The sequence below is a fragment of the Ranitomeya variabilis genome, chromosome 4 (assembly GCF_051348905.1).
Source record: "Ranitomeya variabilis isolate aRanVar5 chromosome 4, aRanVar5.hap1, whole genome shotgun sequence".
NCBI classification, from domain to species: domain Eukaryota; kingdom Metazoa; phylum Chordata; class Amphibia; order Anura; family Dendrobatidae; genus Ranitomeya; species Ranitomeya variabilis.
In genome coordinates, this window is record NC_135235.1 from 445,650,319 (window position 1) to 445,674,370 (window position 24,052).

Here is a 24,052-nt window from a genome sequence, read left to right on the forward strand (position 1 = left end):
CCCTGATGTCTGTAGGTAACTTTAGCATGGGTCCTTTACTGTAAAATGAAGACAGAGTAGTGTACATTCCTCCACTACAGACAAATGTAAACCACTTGTCTCAGGATGGGGTAGTTTGATTCTTTGTATTATTACTTGGAAAATGGTTCTAATTTCTTAAAGGGAACCTATCACCTCAAAAATGCTATTTACCTGCAGAATTAGGAATAATTTGCAGGTAAATACAGTTAAACCCTGTTTAGAAGAATTACTGGAGTAGTGGTTGCAGGGAAGATATTATATTTTATTTTCCCTGCAACCACTTGCATCCAGTCATTGGTATGGGGAAGCGGGGCTGTAACAGTCACTGATTATTGTACTTTGAGTGCAATGTAATCAGTCCCCAGTGCAATGATTGTTAGCCTGCTCAGCAATGCATATGTGCACTGAGCGGACTGTCAATCAATGTGAAGCCAAATCATTAAATCTCACTGTATGGTGAGTGGTGACTACTACTGCTCCCAGCACTGCCCAAATGACTACAAATGGCTATATTGATAAAGAAAATTTCCTCCCTGTAGCTGTGCTTCCAGTTAGCTGACACAGGGTTTAAACACTAATAACCTGCACATTACCACTATATCTGGTAAGCAGCCCTTCTCGAGGTGACAGGTTCTCTATAAGATTCAACCAAAGTGGCGTGGTGCGATGGCTTTTACATTTTTTGAACAAAATTATGTTATCTAAATACCCTATATTATTTTCATGCACTATTGCTATTTATTCGTTTTCTGCAGGGTATTTGCTTACTATGTTTTTATCGTTGGTTTTGCTTGTTTAGTGGTCAGTGTGAACATGTGCCTACCCGCTGCATGCACACCAACCAGAGGCGTAGCTAGGGTTTTGGTCCAGGGGGGGCGAAGCTTCTGAGTGGGCCCCTAACCAGGTAACCTTCATTACAATTCGGTGATGCGCCCTAATAGTGGAGGAGAACCTCAGCAGATGACCGCGCTGTTACTGAAGATAATTTCTATATAAAGACCAACACTGATATTACCACCATATGGTCAGTGGTAGATACCAGCCCTGCAGAACATATAACAGATCACTGCACAGTTACAGATAATGACTTACCTCTGACACTCTTTCTGATAGAATTGTTCATTTTTCCCGTCTTTTCCATCTGGCCCAGACCGACATGACAACTTCTTCCAGATACAACTCATCTGCAGAGAATACAAAAAAGACACGTTTCACTTCTCACATTCCAGCCCCATCACCATCTATTCCCAACCTGCACAACCTCCTCATCCTGCTGATACCCCAATACTGAGCCGCTGCTGCCGTATGTGTCCCTATTACTGCACCTGATACCCCAATACTGAGCCGATGCTGCCGTATGTGTCCCTATTACTGCCCCTGATACCCCAATACTGAGCCGCTGCTGCCGTATGTTTCCCTATTACTGCCCCTGATACCCCAATACTGAGCCGCTGCGGCCGTATGTGTCCCTATTACTGCACCTGATACCCCAATACTGAGCCACTGCTGCCATATGTGTCCCTATTACTGCACCTGATACCCCAATACTGAGCCGCTGCTGCCATATGTGTCCCTATTACTGCACCTGCTGTGTGGTTCTCTGTGCCCTCTAAATTCTAAAGCACCCCTCTATAATATAGTAATGCCGGGTGCAAGTGCCCTAGAAAACAGTGCCCACATTTTGTCCCCTAGAAAGTAATAATGCCCTCTGTGTGTGACCCTTTGATAGTCACAGTAACCTGAGTTCCCCTGTAACAATAAGTGCCCACTTTACATTTAATAAAGTCCCGAGTCTCCCCCACTGTACAGCTCCCCTATACACAGTATGATGCCCCCTCACTGTATATACTGACCCCTTAATATCCCCCAAACTGGCTCCAACAGGCCCATAGGCAGCATCTATAAGGAAGGCTGTAAATGTGTCCCCAATCCCCTCCGCAAGGCATAAAAATGACCTCTCACTATACTCACCAATGGCGCTCACCAAGGCATAGCTGGTCTTGACTTAAGATCGCCATCCTCCATTACTGCTTCATCTGGATGACACATCCTACGTCATCCACACAGTGTCACCCATTGCGCTCCTGTGCAGGCGCACTTCTATCTAGGCTGCTGAAAGCAGAGCTAAGTACTGTAGTGCGTATGTGCTGGGAAAGGCCAAAGGGCGCTGATGACCTGGAAATAAACCGGCGCATGCGCACTACAATACTGTGCTCTGACTTCAGCAGGGCAAAGAGAAGTGCGCCTGCACGGGAGTGCGATAGAGGACACTGAATGCATGATGTAGGATGCATCTTCCACAAGAAGAGGGACAGCGATCACAGGAAGAGGGACGGCGCCGGATCAAGACTAGTGACTCCCGGACTGCGCCATCCGTGAGTATAATAAAAGCTCTTTTTTGTGCCTTGCATAGAGGATTGGGGACATAGAGAGCATTCTAGAACACTATGTGAGGGCGTACAGATGCTGGCCGGACCTTATATGGTGACAGGCTCCCACATGTAAAAGCCGTGTTGCAAGATTCCAGCCACTCGCAAACTTAAGAAAATAATCATTCTCCTTCTCATAAGCTAATCAGCAGTAAATTATGTGCCAAGACACTTATCGATCACATGCCAGTTTTCAGTGTCTGTCCAGATTGCAGGATAAACAAGACATACAAGTTTAGGAACCTTCATTGCTTTATATACTGTGCCTGTATGTATGTATTCAAGGCAACAGATCAGACATATCAAATAGCAAATGACATGCCAAGATAACTCATCATGCTGTGTGGAGAGTGTCCTCTGGTCCTGGGGGCTGCTCCTCAGCTGGCAGGCTCCTCCCCGGCTGGCAGGCTCCTCCCAGTCAGTTGCTGACATCATGTGTAGACAGTGAGCTCAGGTCACAGTCAGAGGCAGAGTCCCCCTGCGTCCCCGGCTGCTGCTGCATCTGCTGCTGGAGCTGTTCACTTCTCTGCAGCAAAGGAGCTTTGAAGCAGAGCGCGCTCAGCCAGGATTGGTTGAGTGGTGAGTGACCTCCCTTCCCCCGATCACATGACTCACTCCCTGCACTCTGATTGGAGGCCTTCTCTTCTTTCTATCTGTTGACCCCCTGTGAGCGTTTGTACCGTGCATGTTACTCTAGCTACATACACAGTAGAAACGCAGGGGAAATTAAAGATAAACATTGACCGGAGGCAGGGGCCCCTAACGCCGGCCCTGACAGTAGCATAGCTCCGGGTGGGCCCCCTCAGAGCACAGGGCCCGGGGCGATCTGCCCCCTCTGCCCCCCTGGTAGCTACGCTACTGACACCAACGTATATTCCAGTTCATCTCTTTAGATTTTTGTTCCCTTTAAGCTTTGCTGTCCAATTGAGTAAGCATAGCCCTGCTTTCTCTGAACTTAGCATGGAATGTAGAGATGTATTGAAGCTCTGGAGATGGGACTATAACATTTCAGCCTATTACAGTAGATTAAACCTCTTCAATATAGATAAAATGCTACTCGGAGAAACTAACCACTTTGCTTTTGTTGCTCCCTCACACATAGAAATAATTCTGCTGCTGTCTCTCCTAACTGGTCCATAGATAAGTCAAAAATTGCTCTGAAATGCAACCTGCCTGCCCTCCGTTCCTGTCTTCCCCAGAGGCCCAATGCGCCTCCATAACTCTGAATTAGGGAGACAGTTCTCACTGCTTGATACATGAGACTCCAGGGACAGAAAAATGAAGGTTATGCACTCAATGCGATATCAAATAGAGTTGAGAGTTAACGGCGGTCACTTAGCTAAAGAAAGGAGTGAGGCAATGATTAACCCCTGCAGTGACCTGTATATACCATGCTTTGAATGAAATAAAGATTTACTCCTTTAGATGAGCAGTATTACAAGATATGAATTATCCAGAATACAAGTAAGTCTCTACACTTTTCTTTCTGGAACAATAGAATCTAAATAAATTGCCCTGTGTATACAGTTGAAATTAAAATGACTCAACCCCCATTGCAAATTAGGTTTATTAACAAAATGTAAAAACTTTCTGCTGTTTGCCATAAACAAATCAACCAGAAACAGTTTAAATTGCTCAAACAGCTAATATAACAATTGGTATCTATAAAATCATTACAAAATGCCACTTTTACACACTACTGCAGTCTCTGAATTAATCAACCCCCTGAATAGAATCCCTCAAAAAGAGCACACAAGTGCAAATCAGATATTGTTGTAACCACATACGATGTAGTAATCAGCGGAGACCCCTGGGCAGATCTAAAATCACCCTGTTTGACCTAAAAGTCTCTATATAGGATCTGCACCTATCACTGAGCAGGAACCTAATCCCTGCCTGACCCTAGCAATAGGCCCTACATAAGGAGGGGATAGGGATTGCACTAGTCAGTCCCCACTTCAACTAAAGACAAAGAGGGTAGACGGACTGGGGAAACACTTAGCTTTGAGAAGACCATCGACATATCATGCCAGCAATCCTTCAAGGGTCCTCAGGGATGACACTAACTGACTGCTAGAGCTTCCAACAACGTCCCCCCAAAGATGCACTAAAGCGAAACATGCGTTGGGGTCTTTCTTCCACGTTTGGCCTTCGGGTTGGTTTCATTCATTGAGTATAGAGCTTGTCGTTCCCTATCTGCAGTATATATATGTTTCTTCCTTATTTAAGGGGCGTTTCACAGCAAAGGATTTTCTTCATAGGCATTTTGGCAATTTAACTATGGCTCTCTATAACGTCTTATTGTGCTGACTGGTTTTTCACTTATTCGTTTATAATACTACCTCATGCACTTGCACCTTTTAGAGCCTCTATACAGTTTCATTTTTTGCCATTCCTATATTATTCTATTTGTTGCTTGGCCTCTTTTAATATCATTATTATCTGAAAGGGCTCTATGTATTTTTGAATACTGGTCTATCGGGAAGTTTTATTATTGTTTGTACTTTATACCAACCTACCGGTTGTGGCACTTAGGTGTCCCTATCCCCGCTAATTGTACCTATTTTAATCATTATTTTTTGTACATATTTCCGTATATTATGTAATAAAGCGATTATTTATTAATTCTCAATTGCTCTAAAGCCTTTTTTTTCTTTTTCGGTTGTATAGAGCTTCCAACAAGACTGGGGCAAGTATGAGCTAACACCCGCACCATGCTGTATCAATTGAATGTATGATTAGCAGCAGAAGGTGGAGGTAACTATTGGGTCCTAGAAGGAGAAGGATGCATAACAGAGAGGCAAAAATCAACAAGGTGTTTGAGCTAAACGAAAATACCTACTACAGCCGGATCCAGGATGACTGCACCTGACACACCCGTGACAATACTTTTTGAGTTAACACAGCCAACAGTGGGCACAAACGCAATGTGCACTTAGCCTAAGTCAAGAGAACGATCCAAAAAGTATCAAGAAGAAATCATTGCCTTGCACTCTGCTGTTCCTTTCGGACGGTTTCAAGGCATTTAAGTTATGCTCTGTAATTTCTTTCACTTGTATTTTTCATGATATTTATGTTCTCAAATTTTGCTCTGCTGCCACCTACGGGTCTTGTGTGTATGGCAGTCTGCAATTATATTAATTCTTATGGCCACGCCTTCCACTTCTGATTTAAGGGGTCAAGTCTTCTTCTTCCTCCTAGCAGCTATTTTCAGTTTTAGTTTTCACTTCCTGTGACAGAGGACACCCTTGAACCGGGATCAGGAAGGCATCAGTTTTTCAACCTCTCGCTGCTCACTCTTGCTGTCACACTTTGTTGTCTACAACTACATTTCTGGAGAAGTACTGTATCACCTATAATTCGCTGTATGTCCAGACTTCCCAAAATAAACAAGTTTGGATTGCACAATCTGGTATGCATCATCTCTCTGGACGCTGAACAGCATTGGTCCTGTCTGCTCTGCATTGAGGAAATGGAAGGTAGGAACCTCTCACATCCCCTGTTAATCAACTACACCTCCATTCGCCTCATGACAGAACATGCACAAACCAGGAAATGGATACAAACAGATAGCAAAGGCATTGAAAGATTCAGTAGAAACCTTGAGTCACAAGTTCAAAGTTAAAGGAATACTGGCTACACTACCTGAACATGGACAAGAAAAAGGTATCATCGGCTCAAGCCCTTGATCGACTGAAAAATACCTGCAGCTTGATTTGAGTGCTGCAGGCATTCAGGTTTCAAATTGCACAATAAGATGCTTACCAAATGCTAGAAGTCTCCCTTTCCCAAGCTCAAAAATGTACACTTCTGACGAAAAAAGTCTTCTAAAAGATCCTCAAAACTATATAATTAAGCCACAGAAGTTCCGGGACTCTGTTCTGTGGAGACATTAAATAAAACCGGATCTTTTCAGGCCTATGGATTCACGACATGTCTGAAGGGGTTAGCATATACTGAAAAGGGCATGTTGTCTACAGTGGTGCGTAGTGGGCTGTCTTTTCTTTCACTGGCTACAGAAATCAGGAAGGTAAGAAGGATTCAATTAAGTATGTGGAAAACCTTGAAGAAAATATCATGCCTTCTTTGATGAACTTGAAACAAGAGCATAATTGCATCTTACAACAGGACAATAATCCCAAGCACACAATACCTTAAAGTCCACCAAGGCTTGCCTCAGAAGTCATAGAAGATTCTGGAGTTTCCGTCACAGTCGTCTGACTTGAACCCTCTAGAAAATGTTTGATGGGATTTGAAGAAAGCAATGGCAGCACAAAACGTTTATTAGTGAACTTTTATATTAGTGAACTTGAGGCCATTGCCCTTGAGTGGTGGTCCAAGATACCATAGTGTTACTCACCTGTTCCACCACCAGCGTTGTGCCCTGCTGTATATTACTTGTGTAGTGCTATTTAAATTATTTATTGCAAATAGCAAAAAGTTTGTCAATATTACTAATAAACCTATTTTGCTATGAGGGATGATTAATTGTTATTGCATCTGTAGTGCATGTACACAACCTGACTACAGTATTGCATGTACAGAACATAAACCATGCAAATGCTGGGTAATTAGTTCTCCCAAGCAAATAATGGCATCCAGTGGTGGACACCCTCCAACTTCTGTCACTACACTGACATGATATGACATCCCAGTCAATGGATACATATAACCCCACTTAATGGATTCAGGTCACATCATTAGGCTGTTTCCATAAAGTTTGAATAGAGTATAAGGACGTGAAAAGCAAATTCTGCCTTGGTGACCAATAAATACTCAACTAGCAGTTGAATGTAAGTTGTCAGAAGACAGTGGTTTCCAAGTCTGTCAAAATTACCAATTGGACAAAATTCTCTAATGATAACTTTCCATTAAAGTTGACATTTTTTCTATAGATTATAGTCTATTGTGTATGACCATCTTTACTGTTCTTTGATATATGCATACTAGACCCAGTTCATTAACCTGTTTACTCCAGAATTTGGAAGTCATGCCAAACTTTTGCCATGTTTGACATTTTCACTCCACTTCTGGACAGTTTCTCCAAAATGGGTGGAACATGGGTGGGAAAGGATGTGGCTAAATAGGCCCATCTAATTCATGAAAATGTATTCCATTTTGGTGGCGTAAATCTTGTTTTAAAGTTACGTCTATCTTATAAGAAGTCCTGAATTCATTAAGTGATTTGCACTTCTTAATGAATTAGGCACTGTAACAGGCTGGGTGGTGGAACCACTGTGCCAAAGCCCAAGGAAGACCTGGAGTGATGTGACTAGGAGCCTCACCCAATCCGACCACAGACACGCAGCAGCTAACAACACCGCAGTCCGTGGAGAGACAAGGGAGGTGATCCAGGTGCTACTCCAGTACTGACTTTGGGTATGTGGTGGCTGGAATGGCCCGGGGGAATGTCCGACAGATGCAGGCAGGCAGAAAAGATGACAGGAACCGCAGGTGCAGACAGGACAGTCTGATGGAGAGATGAGCACTGGCGGGTGCAACTGGCTAAGCTGTCATTGAGGTGAGTACTGGCAGGTTCAGCTGGCTCTGCTGTCGTTGAGGTGAGCACTAGCGGGTGCAGCTGGCTCTGCTTCCATTGAGGTGAGCACTGGCGGGTGCAACTGGCTCTTCTGCCTTGGAGGTGAGCACTGGTGGGTGCAGCTGGCTCAGCTGCTATGGAGGTGAGAACTGGGGGGTGCAGCTGGCTCAGCTATGGTTGAGGTGAGCACTGGCGGGTGCAGCAGACTTGGATGTAAGTAAAGTGACCTGAGAACTGACAAGTGTGTTAGGAACAAACTCACAACATTGCACAGGCACCTCCATGTTGGAGGAGGCGGTTTAAATAGTAAGAGACCTTCAGCTATTGGCTGGGGACACTTTAGAGAAACGCGCGCGGCCCCTTCAAGAAAGAGGAAATGTGCGTGCGCTCTAAGCACAGTGACTGGAGACCTGCTAGGAGTGCGTGCACCCCGGGCAGCAGCAGAACTGGAAGGAGCAGGACGGGAGCCTTGGCGGCGAGTACGCTGATGTCTCTGCAGGGAGAGAGGGACTGCAGGCAGAGATGCGGGTGCTACAGGCGCCTCCTCCTCCTGCATGTACAATGCCTGTCTTAATAAATAAGGCCATTGGGTGTCTCTTTATGAAGTGATACTCTTGTTGTAACACCCATGCACAAACTCTGTTCCTGTGATCAACCTAATGTACTTGTTCATCAGTGATGTTAGAATAAAATCTAGCTTTGGACCTACCATATAACTTTATGCATAGGCCATACAATAGGGTCCAATGACATCATGCTTTGTAAGATCTTTATAAACATTAATAGGGTTGTATAGTATAAGATGGTTATAGTAAGGTGGTTCTGGAGTGATATTCCATAGCGCTTATAAGACCTTACATTGTTAACACATAAGGTCCATAACCCCCTATTCACTGTAAAATTCAACAGCTTCATGCTAGTTAAGTTTAATGTAGGGTTATGTGCTTTGTACAAGAATCACATTTATAGTCATATATTAATGGTAATAGGAAGAAATTAGCTTATTTTCTCTCTGGAGCTGCCACCTCTCAGTCATGGGGATGTACATGGAATGTCCACACTCACTGTTCACTATACTGTGCACGTCTAGGCACTTTTATTGACAGCTGGCTTTGCAGTGCATCTATGCAAAGCATGCTGCCAGGGACTGATGTCTTGGCGCTGTTGGCGACCTGTGGCATCATAGGATGCCATGCAACTAGGGCATCAGTAGGTGATGTAGTTTGTGGAGTCCTAAGTTTCCTTGCAACTGGGACATCAAATGGGTGGGCACGAGGTGTACCGTATCGGTGGCCAGCGACATTAAGTGAAGAGAGCAACATACTGTATGCTAACAGTATAAGCACTTTTTGCATGTGGTTTGTTCTATGCCATTGTTGCTTGGACTATGGGGCCCTTCAAGACAGTGGTCTTCTCCTATTTACTTTTGGGTGATACGTTTGTATGACTCCTTCTCACAACTGCATTGTTCGTATACAAAAAAGGTGCTCTTCTGACCTGGGTGGTAAAACTAGGAAGAATAATAATAGTTAAGAGCCCATGTTAAACTTCGAAAGTATGGTCCCCTCCCGTCTGTGTATGCCACTGTGCATTTCTATATGTAAATCGTCAGCACAAAGATCTTCTGCTACTTCAGTCTGTGACTGTGACCATACAACAATCCGACATCCAATTTTATAAGAAAATGTTCCCCTAATATGCGGCAATTGGCAAGTTCTTCATAGTCATTGTTTTCTTCCCCTGAATTATACCAGTGGATCTATGGACTTAGATGGACTGTATAACGGCCCACTCACTGCACTGGAAATGTAATAGAGATTCTGACTATTTTCTATCTACCCCGACCCAAGACATCAATAAATAATGATAAATCTATATAGCTGAAATGGATATCAATCATCACTTGGCAGCTATTAGGTAGACAGTGGTTGCATCTTCAGCTTTTTGTCTTCTTTTCTACCACATGCTGGGCCCGCATCCTGCAGAGAGTTAAACTTTAACTGATCCCTGGGACTTTCACAGGAGCCTAAGAATCCTGCAGTCACTTCGCTACCCCCCAACACTCGCCAGCCTAATACCATTCTTCTCCTCATCAATAAGATGTGTCCTCGAAAAATCCCACAATCAGTTTTCGTATGTTCTCCACCTCCTAGTTAAGATAGATTGGACAGTGTAATAAGACAGATTACACTTTAGCTAGTACTCAGCCCTGTGTTTTACAATGGGTTAACATAATGTGAACAGGCACTATATTCAGCTTCATGTCCTTCCAATTACCTCTGAAATGTGAAAAATAGTGTCTGGGAAGTGGACATTTTGGGCTTCATTCTGCAAATCCTAGAATGAATGGTTTAATATGGTAAAATGACAAAACAATTAACCCTAATAAACTGGAAAATTAACTTCATTGTTATGAAAAGTTCAATTTTAAAGAATCAGTTTTAAAAATTTACAGAAAAATCAAACCCAAATATTTGGCTGAAATATTAGTTACAGCTATAGAATGAACATTTCTTATTTTTTTTAACATCTTTTCTTTGTTAGGAAGAATTTTTAAATTGCTATTCCATTAGGCCCTCTGAGATTGTTGTTCCTTGGTGAAGACGAATCCTGCTTCCCTGACTCCTGGCTTCCTGTTTGACAGTGGTCAGGGCTCTTCTTATTGAAGAGGAGTACAGGGGTCTGGAGCTGGCCAGATCCAGTGATCTGTCCAGCTAAGGAACATTCTCTACAAGCTCTATAGAAAAGAGCTTGTAAACGCTGCCTAGGAGACAGCTACTGCTCATAGACTAAAGAGGTGACTGATAAACTAGGCAACAAGCTGTAAACTATAAAGAGAACGGGAAGAGGTTTTAATAACAAGTACAGGTGTTTCTCACAAAATTAAAATATCATCAAAAAGTTAATGTATTTCGGTTCTTGAATACAAAAAGTGAAACTCATATATTATATAGAATCATTACAAAGAGAGTGATCGGTTTCAAGTGTTTATTTCTGTTAATGTTGATGATTATGGCTTACAGCCAATGAAAACCCAAAAGTCATTATCTCAGTAAATTAGAATGAACAAAAAAAACACCTGCAAAGGCTTCTTAAAGGGCCACTGTCACCCCCCCCAGCCGTTATAAACTAAAAGAGCCACCTTGTGCAGCAGTAAAGCTGCAGTCTAACAAGGTGGCTCTTTTAGTTTTTGATTCATTTATTACCTCAAAAAAGCGTTTTAAAAATTGGCCACACATACCAGATATTATACCGGGAGGCGGTCCGAAGCGTCCTGTATGAAGCCCCCAACTGCCGTCACTCATCTCTTCAGGGCCGATGGTACCCGCCCCCTGAGCTCTGTTATCTTCTGAAATCCGGCGCCTGCGCTGTGCGTGCCTGCATGGGGCCTGCGCAGTGTTCATTGTCAGTGCGGCCACACTGTTGCTGAAGCCCCCGCCCCGCACTGTTATTCATTATGCACAGTGCGGGGCTGGGTTCCTGGGCATGCGCACTGCGCTGTTTAGACGCTCCCCAGCTCCCCCGCCTTCCCAGGAACCCCAGCCCCGCACTGTGCATAATGAATAACAGTGCGGGGCGGGGGCTTCAGCAACAGTGTGGCCGCACTGACAATGAACACTGCGCAGGCCCCATGCAGGCACGCACAGCGCAGGCGCCGGATTTCAGAAGATAACAGAGCTCAGGGGGCGGGTACCATCGGCCCTGAAGAGATGAGTGACGGCAGTTGGGGGCTTCATACAGGACGCTTCGGACCGCCTCCCGGTATAATATCTGGTATGTGTGGCCAATTTTTAAAACGCTTTTTTGAGGTAATAAATGAATCAAAAACTAAAAGAGCCACCTTGTTAGACTGCAGCATTACTGCTGCACAAGGTGGCTCTTTTAGTTTATAACGGCTGGGGGGGGGGGGGGTGACAGTGGCCCTTTAAGCATTTAAAAAGGTCCCTTATGGGGAAGACTGCTGACTTAACAGATGTCCAGAAGGCAGTCATTGACACTCTCCACAAGGAGGGTATGCCACAAAAGGTCATTGCTAAAGAAGCTGGCTGTTCACAGTGCTGTATCCAAGCATATTAATGGGAAGTTGAGTGGAAGGAAAAAGTGTGGTAGAAAAAGGGGCACAAGCAACTGGGATAACCGCAGCCTTGAAAGGATTGTTAGGAAAAGGCCATTCAAAAATTTGGGGGAGATTCACAAGGAGTGGACTGCTGCTGGAGTCATTGTTCAAGAGCCACCACACACAGACGTATCCAGGACATGGGCTACAAGTGTCGCATTCCTTGTGTCAAGACACTCATGACCAATAGACAACACCAGAAGCGTCTTACCTGGGCCAAGGAGACAAAGAACTGGACTGTTGCTCGGTGGTTCAAGGTGTTGTTTTCAGATGAAAGGAAATTTTGCATTTCATTTGGAAATCAAGGACCCAGAGTCTGGAAGAAGAGTGGAGAGGCCACAATCCAAGCTGCTTGAGGTCTAGTGTGACGTTTTCACAATCGGTGATGATTTGGGGAGCCATGTCATCTGCTGGTGTAGGTCCACTGTGTTTTATCAAGGCCAAAGTCAGCGCAGCCATCTACCAGGAAATTTTAGAGCACTTCATGCTTCCCTCTGCCAACAAGATTTTTGGAGATGGAATTCTAATCCTCTGGCAGGACTTGGCACCTGTCCACACTGCCAAAGTACCAATACCTGGTTTAATAACAACAGTATCACTGTGCTTGATTGGCCAGCAAACTCTTCTGACCTTCCAAGAGGAAGATGAGAGACACCAGACCCAACAATGCGGACGAACTGAAGGCTGCTATCAAAGCCACCTGGGCTTCCATAACACCTCAGCAGTGCCACAGGCTGATCACCTCCTTGCCATGCCGCATTGATGCAGTAATTGATGCAGAAGGAGCCCTGGCCAAGTATTGAGTGCATTTGCTAAACATACATTTCAGTGGGTGAACATTTCAGATCTTAAAATCATTCTTCAAACTGGTGTTATAAAGTATTCTAATTAACTGAGATAATGACTTCTGGGTTTTCATTGGCTGTAAGCCATAATCATCAACATTAACAGAAATAAACACTTGAAATACATCACTCTGATTGTAATGACTCTATATAATATGAGTTTCATGTTTTGTGTTGAAGAACTGAAATGAAGGAAAAATGATATTTTGATGATATTCCAATTTTGTGAGAAGCACTAGTATATTACAAAGTTGCTTGTTTTTACAAGCACTTTGCCATTTTACCCATCAATGAAGGTGAGAGAATACCTTTTATCCATTTACGACCTCTCTGCACTGGAGTCCTATTTAAAAAATTCTTTGAGGAGCCTATAACACCTTTCATCCTGAAGGAACTGAGAGTAAAAGGCGATAGTACAGTGCTGTGCAAATTAATTGGGAGAAAGCCTTTTTTAAGTAAAATCGTAAGTTGGTTACCAGTCAGTGATTCAAACCAGTTTGGTCAACTAGCCAGTAGAAAAAGGTAATTTTCAGAATTAGTATGTAACAGCGCATTATAACATTTTATTTTTTTGCTTTGTCCCAATTAATTTGCACAGCACTGTAGTACATGAAATTACTAATATATTTGTACATCATGTGGGCACTGTACTGTCTGCTGTTGGTGTTGGTCTTCGTGTAGCTCTTATGCAATATTAGAATAAAGGGAATCTGTCAGCAGGTTTCCACTATGTAATCCGACAGCAGCAAGATGTCAGGGTAGAGAGCCTGATTCCAGGGATGTATCACTTACTGGACTGCCTTGTGTAGTTTTGAAAGAATCCCTGTTTTCTCTGCTGTAGATGTAGCAGTGCTCAGAATGCTGATCTATGTGCAACTCTGGCATTTTCATGTGTACACTGTGAATTGTGAACACGCTGCCAATCAGTGGTGGGAGTGGGATTACACAGATTAACCTGACTGGCCTGCACATAAGACCTAGTCCTTTAGTGATAATCTCCTGCTGATAAAACACTGAATGTATTGAATTTAAAACACACAGCCTAATAAGTGATACATCCTTGGAATCAGGGTCTCATGCCCTCTATTCTGCTGCTCAGATTAAATAGCAAAAACCTGATGACTGATTCCATTTAAAATAACATATTGAGAGACTTAATAGGCAAAAAGTGACCCCATACATATAGACTTAATGCACATTTCCATGCGTTATAGATAAAAATAAGGAGCCCATAGAAATCTCTTGGCATTTACTGTAACTACAGTTTGGATGGCTCCAAACTCTTATAAAGGTACAAATATTTTTTTTCTCATAGTTTTCTCTCAGTTATTGAGGCATGGTTACCTAGATGGAAGCACAAAATGTTGATTTTTTGACTGGCTATGTGTCGATATTACCAGACTGTGAGTACGCAGTCTCAATTAGTGATGGGCGCACCTCTGGATGTTCGGGTGTGGCGGGTTTGCTTGAACAGTTAAAAAAAGTTTGGTTCCGACAACAGAACAGTACCTGAATCTGAACCCCATTAACTTGAAGGGGGGGCCTAAACATCCAGTGTTTGATATGCTGTCATGTGCACGACAGCGCAGCAAACACTGCCTCTGATCAACAATAGGATAGTTACCGCCAGTCAGAGAGCAGTGGCTCCCATGCTGTCAGATGACAGCATGAGCCCTCAGCTGTGACCAGAGGTAAAAAGTTTACCTCTGATTAAAGTCATCAGCTTATGGGACTACTACTCCCATCAGCTGACACGTGCTCAATAAATAAAAAAAGTATGGATTTCCCTGTATTTTTAATAACCAGTCAGGCAAAACTGACAGCTGCGGGCTGCAACCCTCAGCTGTTAGCTTTAGCAAGGCTGGTTATCAAGAATAGAGGGGTCCCCACACTGTTTTTTAAAAAAAATGTGTTTATTTATAGCGCAGGCGCCGGCTGATGTATACTTCCATCAGCCGTCACCTACTCTCTCTGTTATTAGCAGTAGTTGTAGGCTGATGGAAGTAGTAGTCCCTCCGGTCAAAGCTGCAAGCTCACGCTGTCCTATCACAGTGTGAGAACCACAGCGCTCTGACCGGTGGTATTAATCTTACCACCAATCAGAGCTGCCGTTGTTTCTCTCACTGTCATGCAGATGACAGCGCGAGAAACACCCAGTGTTCTGGGTGGTGAACTCAAACAGCACGGACGTCCTGGTGAAGTCCGGGGTCCATGCTCAAACAGAAGGTGTTCAGAACAAACCCCATACTTTACTGTCGGGTTCACCCATCCACTCTCAATCACTCAGTTAAATGAATTGACAATCTCACAAACATCCTTATTGCTTTTGTGGTGCGTTTATATAACTCATTGATCAAATCAGTTGAAGTTTAGCCCCCTGGTTGGGAAACTATTGGAAACAAGCAGAGTTTTCTCATCAGATTTATCAGAGCCTTACTATGTAAACTACTGGCGTGGTAGATGTGTGGTAGAGTGAGTATACCAGATGAATAGACAGTGCCATACATACTACGTAAATGGAATATTTGCAGTATATAGTTTCATTTTTAAACTTGCTAATAGGAATTGTCCATACAACACTGAAGCTTTGCGTGTGCTAATGAGTGGGTCGTGGGCATGAAAGATCGGGAATGGTTAATCATTTTCAAGGGTCCATGGCCCTTTTAAATTCTTCTCCTCGATTTGCCAGCGGGCTCATTCTAAAGGATTTCTTCTTAGCCGGGCACAATTAAAAACAAAAGCAATCAAAAAATAAAGCATAAAATACATGAATCGAAGAACATTAGGGTGAATTAATGGGCTACACGAATAAAGCCGCTCATTGAGGATCTCCTCCCCTGTTTTATTTCACAGCTCCCAAGAGAGAAGAGGCTGGAAGCAATGAAGAAAAAGAGAGACAGAAGAGACAAGGCTTGACAATACAACTTATGGCGCACAATGGTGTGCACTCTGGAGCAGTTGTAGTGCAGATGGTTGTATATATATATATATATATATATATATATATATATATACTAGACTGTGGCCCGATTCTAATGCATCGGGTATTCTAGAATATGCATGTCCCCGTAGTATGTGATTCGCGGCAGACTGTGCCCGTCGCTGATTGGTCGAGGCAACCTTTATGACATCATCGTCGCCATGGCAACCATTATGACATCATCGTCGCCATGCTGTGCCCATCTCTGATTGGTCGAGGCCGCCCGACAAACCGTCGACCACTCCATATAAGGTATGGTCTACAAACCGCCAACCACTCCATATAAGGTATGGTCTACAAACCGCCGACCACTCCATATAAGGTATGGTCTACAAACCGCCAACCACTCCATATAAGGTATGGTCTACAAACCGCCGACCACTCCATATAAGGTATCCTGTTTGTAGACCATACCTTATATGGAGTGATTTCCAGGACAGACAGACAGACAGACAGACAGACAGACAGAAAGACAGACAGACAGACAGACAGACAGACAGACAGACAGACGGAAAAACCCTTAGACAATTATATATATAGATATATATATACTGTGTATCGCAGTAAATAGTAAGAGCAAATATGACTTGTCCATACATGTAGCTGTGCTGAGTTTGTCAGATGTTTTATGTTCCAAATTGTCATCAACGATTGATTTTTATTTGTGCTTGATACATAGGGCTGCGGTCCTGCGGGAAAACTTTCTAGAGATCTGAAAATGTGTCCAGGGCCGTAGAAATAGGGGGAGCAGTGGTAGCAGTTGCATGTAAATTACTATTTATTTTATTTAAGTGACTTTGTTCCTTGGTCTCCAGTCTCCACCTTGTTTTTCTTAAACCCACATTCAAGTGTTTGATGGGCAGAGCGATCAGGGCAACATGCCAGGAACACAGGAAAAGAAGCCCAGTGTAAGTGTAAATCCAAGTGGAGCCAGAGACGATGATAGGTAGTGCAGGCCAGACAGCTTGTAAGGACATGCTACCATTGCTAAGATAGTTACAGGTCTCACCAAACTCACGTGTAACAAATCAAGGGCAATTTAGAGGCTACTACGCTGCAAACAGCATTAGAGAAGGCTTCAGATGCAGAAATGTTAGCAAGTCTCGCTGGCTTATTTGGTTGTGAGGGAACTTCAGTCTTGGGGCAAGATAGATAGTTATCCTTCTGTGTATGCTCCCTAAGGCCCCCTTCACATGTTCACTCTAAAAAAATTGCATATGTGAGACAATCTGTTTGTACTATCTGTGTTGTTCTATCTATCTATCTATCTATCTATCTATCTATCTATCTATCTATCTATCTATCTATCTATCTATCTCTCCTATCTGTACATCTTTACCACATAAAAATCAGTTATTTCTATTCTGCATTCTCATTCTAGTGCATGTCACACGGTTGCCATCCGTGTACTGTATGTCTTTAACTCTGACCCATTGAGTCGTATGGGTCCGTGTGATCCATGCTGACAGTAAAAAACAAACAAGTCTTTGGGTGGTTCACACGGACACACGGACATGTGCGCAGCCCCATACATACATAATGATGGGTGTGCATCTGTACTAGTCTCCAGTGTGAACACGGACGACACACGTAGCCGAAACACAGACGTTTGAAGGGGGCCTAAATGTGTAGGCTGCACTGATGCATACCTCCCAAGTTTTGAAGATGGGAAAGAGGGACAAAGTTTGCAAATTTTAGGCTACACCCCTGACCACACCCATTCATAACTAGTCACACCCATATCCACGTCCCAACTACACCCATTTAGCACTGTTGATCACACCGTTTCATAAAGAATAATTATAAACAAAAAAATATGGCCACACAGTGCTCCATACTGTATAATGGCCACACATGATGCTCCATACTATATAATGACTGCACATGACACTCCATACTGTATAATGGCCCCACAATGCTCCATACTGTATAATGGCCACACATGATGCTCCATACTTTATAATGACTGCACATGATGCTCCATACTGTATAATGACCACACATGATGCTCCATACTGTATAATGGCCCCACATGATGCTCCATACTGTATAATGACCGCACATGATGCTCCATACTGTATAATGACTGCACATGATGCTCCATACTGTATAATGACTGCACTCGATGCTCCCTACTGTATAATGACTGCACATGATGCTCCATACTGTATATTGGCTGCACATGATGCTCCATACTTTATAATGACCGCACATGATGCTCCATACTGTATAATGGCCGCACATGATGCTCCATACTGTATAATGGCCGCACATGATGCTCCATACTGTATAATGGCCGCACATGATGCTCCATACTGTATATTGGCTGCACATGATGCTCCATACTGTATATTGGCCGCACATGATACTTCGTACCATATAATGGCCACACATAGCTACTCCTACACACGCGGCTGCGCTCCGTACACTTTGCACACACGGCTCTGCTCCGTACACACGCGCTTCGCTCCATACACCTCGTACACACGCGGCTCCGCTCCGTACACCTCGTACACATTCAGCTCCACTCCATACACCTCATACACACATGGCTCTGCTCCATACACCTCATACACATTCAGCTCCGCTCCATACACCTCGTACACACACGGCTCCGCTCCATACACCTCATACACATTCAGCTCCGCTCCATACACTTCATACACACATGGCTCCTCTCCATACACCTCCGAGCGGAGCCGCGCATGTGTGTACAAGGTGTACCAAGCGGAGCCGCATGTGTGTGTACGAGGTGTACCGAGCGGGGCCGTGTGTGTGTACGAAGTGTACCGAGCGGAGCTGCGTGTGAGTGTGTACCGAGCGGAGCTGCTTGTAATTTTTGCTGCTTAAATGCAGCACCCAGGCTGTGTTCGGCAGGTAAGCCCTGGTAAGGTGGTGACTGTGTTGCGTACCTCAAAGAAGTGTCCCCTCTCACTCCCTCTTTGAACTGTACCGCACACGCACACTGGAAGACTCAGGAACATGCGGCAGGGGAAGGGGCGTGGCCTAACACAAGGGGGCGTGTGACAGCTGCTTCTCCTGTTGTCTGCGGGAAGCAGAGTGTCCCATGCGGGACAGCGGGGAAAAGCATCAAAATCGGGACAGTCCTGCACCATGAGGGACGGTTGGGAGCTATACTGATGATATATGGGGTCAATCCACAGAAATGTTGCTCCCCTCCTGAGAGAGTAGAACCAGCCTAAGTTAACAGATGTTAACCTGTTGTTGCCTAGCTGCCACAATTACTGATGAGACATTCAAGATTTTTTTTGCAAATTTAGCCTGTCATATCAAGAAACACTATTGACCTGCAAATATAAGGCTAATCTGCAGGTAAATAGCACGGAAGTCATCTGTGCCTGCCATACTGGAAGCACTGCTACAAGGAGTAAATTAAGTTGTATCCTCCCTGTAGCCCAGGTATGGGGAACCTCCAACCCACAGGCCATAAGCAGTCTGCCTTGTCATTTTCTCTTTAATTTCTCTCTACACTACAAGGAAGTACGCAGCATTCACTACTGAACGCTGCAGCGCATGCAATGCAGTACCAGATTCAGGACTTTCTTTGTGGATGGAATTAGTGCTCTCTGTGCTCCCAACCCTCTGATGATGAAGCCAGCAGTCGCAGTGTCTTATTTGTGATATATGTGTGGGGGTGGGCCAGGCCAGTAGTCATTGCTGAGAGTAATCACTGTATCTTGCCCTGGCCTCTCCCCACAGTACAATAGTGCCTTTCATTCGGCATACCAGTGTTCTGGGTCTCCTTGCCATCAGGGTCCAACCTGGACCGCCAGTGATGCTTTGCAGATGGCACTGCACAAACAGAGACACAGTCCAGCTCAAGTTTAACAACAACCCCCTCGATCCCAAATGTTCAACCTGCTACATCTTGTACAGATGTGGTTGTAGCCTGAGTCCTCCACCCCAGCCTAGATGGACAGATTTATTCACTCCCTTCCTAGGCTGATGCAGAGCAGGGTTGCCCAGGGAGACTCCCAGAATGCGGACAACCTGGTTGGCCTAATGGCAAGGTACCAGATGGTGGAGAAGTCGTTAAGGAAACTGTATGTTTATGCTTTCCCATACTGGGGTACCCAAAATAAGCCTAAGTCTCAAAAGAAGGATCATAGAGCAACAACTGGGGACTCCAAGGTCCCAAGGGGCCACTGAGGGGTTGTCAAAGGGAAGGACTTAATTTGTTGGAGGTGTCACAGTCCTCGGCACATAGTCGTCCATTGTCCCATGTCCCACGAACAGATGGACTGCAGCGTAGGGAAGTGCTGTTCGTATTATGCCTATCCAACCTGCAGTGCAGACTGTTAGCCTGGCGAGGTGTCGGAGGCATGTCCCGTGACCATAAATGGAGTGTTGGTGTCTGGACTCTTGGACTCAGGGAGTTTGGTGACCCTCATAAGGACCATAGTCCCCCACCAGTTGAATCCCGGAAAGCTTGTCAGCCTCTGCTGTATTCACGAGGATGCAAAGGACTGCCCCGTCACCAGAGTAATCATAAAAATGAACTGTGACACTGAGTCCCATGAGGTCAGAGTAGTTAAAGACCTGCTACATAAAGTAATAATGGGGTTGGACTTTAGCTTATTCTGGGACTTATAGTGAAAGACAGCAGTGCCAAGTTGCTCAGATAAGAGTAGGTTCGACCATAAAGCATCCATATCGCAGTCGGAGGTGGATGAGTTTCCCCTGTGTGTCCTTGCTGGCGACGAGGACTAGACCGCAACACATAGGCTGACTTTCCAGATACCGTTGTGTAAGGCTCTCAAAATTACACAACTCAAGACGTCGGTGTACCATCCAAAGACAGATGACCTGGAGAGGGGGTTCAACTAAACCCTGTAGTCCACGCTCAAGAAGGTCATGGAGAAGGCTGGCAGAGAATGCGATTTCCAACTCCCATATCTGCTGTTTTCTATTAGGGAAGTTCCACATGCCTCTACAGGGTTTTCATAATTTCAGCTTTTGTATGGCCGGCACCCTCTGGGACTTCTGGATATTGCAAAGGAGACATGGGAAGCAGAGGTTACATACCATAGGATCATCATCGACCATGATTAAGACGTTAGTCGAAACGCATTGGAAGAATGCTGCCATGTGTGCATAATGCTGTAAGAAATGATAACTTATTTACAAGTGGTGTACCATAGGATACAACCCTTTCCTTTTTTAAAAAATGAAGAAATAAATGTACTGATTTTACTACATTCCTGCTGGATTCATCGATTTTTCTGTGGACTGAGTGCTCAACTTTTCCATGCAGGAACAGGTGTGGAACAGCCAATATTCAGGTGAGCTGACTATCTTTTGTTTTTTTTGTTTGTCTGTGCTTGTCTGATTTAGGACCAATCCCTGAACCTGTTTGAATCAAAGTCTGGAGCTTTCCCTAAACGTGTTGTGTCTGTACCTGTACCTTTTGAGAACTTGCAGTGCCTGAACCAGTACCTATCGCTAATCCTGCTGTGTCTGTACCTGTACCGATCCCTAAACCTGCTGTGTCTAAACCAGTACCTATCGCAAACCTACAGTGTCTGAACCTGTAGCTATCTCTAAAACCTGCAGTATCTGAACCTGTTCCTATCTTTGAAACCTCCAGTGTCTGAATAAGTGCCTATCTCTAATCTGTTATCGCTGTGCAACCTTAAGGTACCGTCACACTAGGCGATATCGCCAGCAATCCGTGACGTTGCAGCGACCTGGATGGCGATATCGCTGTATTTGACACGCAGCAGCGATCTGGATCCCGCTGTGAAATTGCTGGTCGCTGCTAGAAGGTCTGCACATTATTTGGTCGCTAGGTCGCCGTGTATCGCCGTGTTTGACAGCAAAAGCGACGATACCAGCGATATTTTACACTGGTAACCAGGGTAAACATCGGGTTACTAAGCGCAGGGCCGCGCTTAGTAACCCGATGTTTACCCTGGTTACCAGCGTAAAAGTTAAAAAAACAAACAGTACATACTCACCTGCGCGTCCCCCAGCCTCTGCTTCCTGACACTAAAGCGCCGGCCCTAAACTGAAAGTGAAAGCAACAGCGGTGACGTCACCGCTCTGCTGTTAGGGCCGGAGCTCAGTCAGCGTCAGGATGCAGAGGCTGGGGGACGCGCAGGTGAGCATGTACTGTTTGTTTTTTTAACTTTTACGCTGGTAACCAGGGTAAACATCGGGTTACTAAGCGCGGCCCTGCGCTTAGCAACCCGATGTTTACCCTGGTTACCCGGGGACCTCGGCATCGCTGGTCGCTGGAGAGCGGTCTGTGTGACAGCTCTCCAGCGACCACACAGCGACGCTGCAGCGATCGGCATTGCTGTCGCTATCGCTGCAGCGTCGCTTAGTGTGACGGTACCTTTAGTGTTTAGTGAGTACACTCAGTACCTATCCTTGTATGTGTTCTGTGTGAACCTGACCCTGTCTACTCCTTGTGAACATAGTCATGTCCTGCCTGTCCGTGTTTGCGGATCCCTGCTTGTCCACGTGTGCAGTTCCCTGACTATCTGCATCTGCGGTTCCTTGTCAGTCCATTTTCAACTAGGTATGACTGAGGTATGAGGTATGACTGTATGACAGTCGTACCTGCCAGTGACCCAGTCCTTCCTGAAACTGTTTTTGTCCCTCCAGTCTGAACTGACACCTGCCTGTATAGCAGTCATGTCCGCTAGCACCTTCATATCTCACTGAGGATTCAGCTGCCATGTGCACCTGGTCTCGCCTACTCCAACTCTCCTCGGATCGCGGCACCGTCAGTTTCCGTGCAGCCGGGGTCAGTCTTGGGGAGACACTTAGTCACCTCCCTCCAGGCTCACTTTTGTCTGTGGCACAATGGGGCCATGATCCAAACTCGCACTAAACAGTCCGAGTGCGAGCATAACAACCAGTACCAGTGTCTCCTATGTAATTTGTATACACCAGCCCATCTGTCTCCTATGTAATGAAGGCACCATCTCCACTGTCTCTTAAGTAATGTAGGCACAAGCTCCACTGTTTCCTATGTGATGTATGCACCGTATCCACTGTCTCCTATGTCATGTATATACACCAGCCCTAGTCTCCTATGTGATGTACAGTGCCTTGCAAAAGTATTCGGCCCCCTGGAACTTTTCAACCTTTTCCAACATATCATGCTTCAAACATAAAGATACCAAATGTAAATTTTTGGTGAAGAATCAACAACAAGTGGAACACAATTATGAAGTTGAACGAAATTTATTGGTTATTTTAAATTTTTGTGGAAATTCAAAAACTGAAAAGTGGGGCGTGCAGTGTTATTCGGCCCCTTTAACTTAATTCCTTTTGCTGCGACTACAGCTGTAAGTCGCTTGGGGTTTTCATCAGTTTTGCTATCAGTTTTGTACATCGAGAGACTGAAATTCTTGCCCATTCTTCCTTGGCAAACAGCTCGAGCTCAGTGAGATTTGATGGAGATTGTTTGTGAACAGCAGTTTTCAGCTCTTTCCACAGAAATGTTCCAGGGGGCCAAATACTTTCGCTAGACACTGAATATACATCAGCTCCACTAACTCCTTTGTGATGTATATATGTAGCGCCCCCACTGCCGCAGGGCCGAGGGGTACCCGGTACCGGGCCTCTGAGTCTCTGCTCTGGGGTTGTCACGGTGGCTAGGCCCGGTCCGTGACCCTGCTGAGGGGCGTACAGTGATAGATATGCTGGATGATGGTGGTGGTGGTGCTGTAGTGGTAAATAATGAGGACACCAGGTTGCAGTCTCTTTACCTCTTTACTGAAGGTTTTAGAGTCCTCAGTCCAGAGCGCTGTCAACAGGGCTGTCTGAGACCGGCCGGTCCAAAGGCACATCAGGAGTTCTCTTTACAGGTGGGAATCAGTGTCTACCTTCTAGCGCTGTGTGTTGTAGTCCTTCCCTGCTGAGCTCCCGTGGTAGTCCTCACAACTGCTTCTGTCTGTCACTGATGTTCGTTCTCTCCGTCCCCCAGATGATATGGTAGGACGCACCCGTATGATGGGGTAGGCCTGGAGTTCTTCCGGGACCCTAGAGTCGCCCCTCTCCCACAGCTGCCTCCGTTGTCTGCTTAGGTGTTAAGTGAGACAGCCAACCTTTAATTGGCTGTCCTGCCGTGGTTTGCAGTAGTACTTA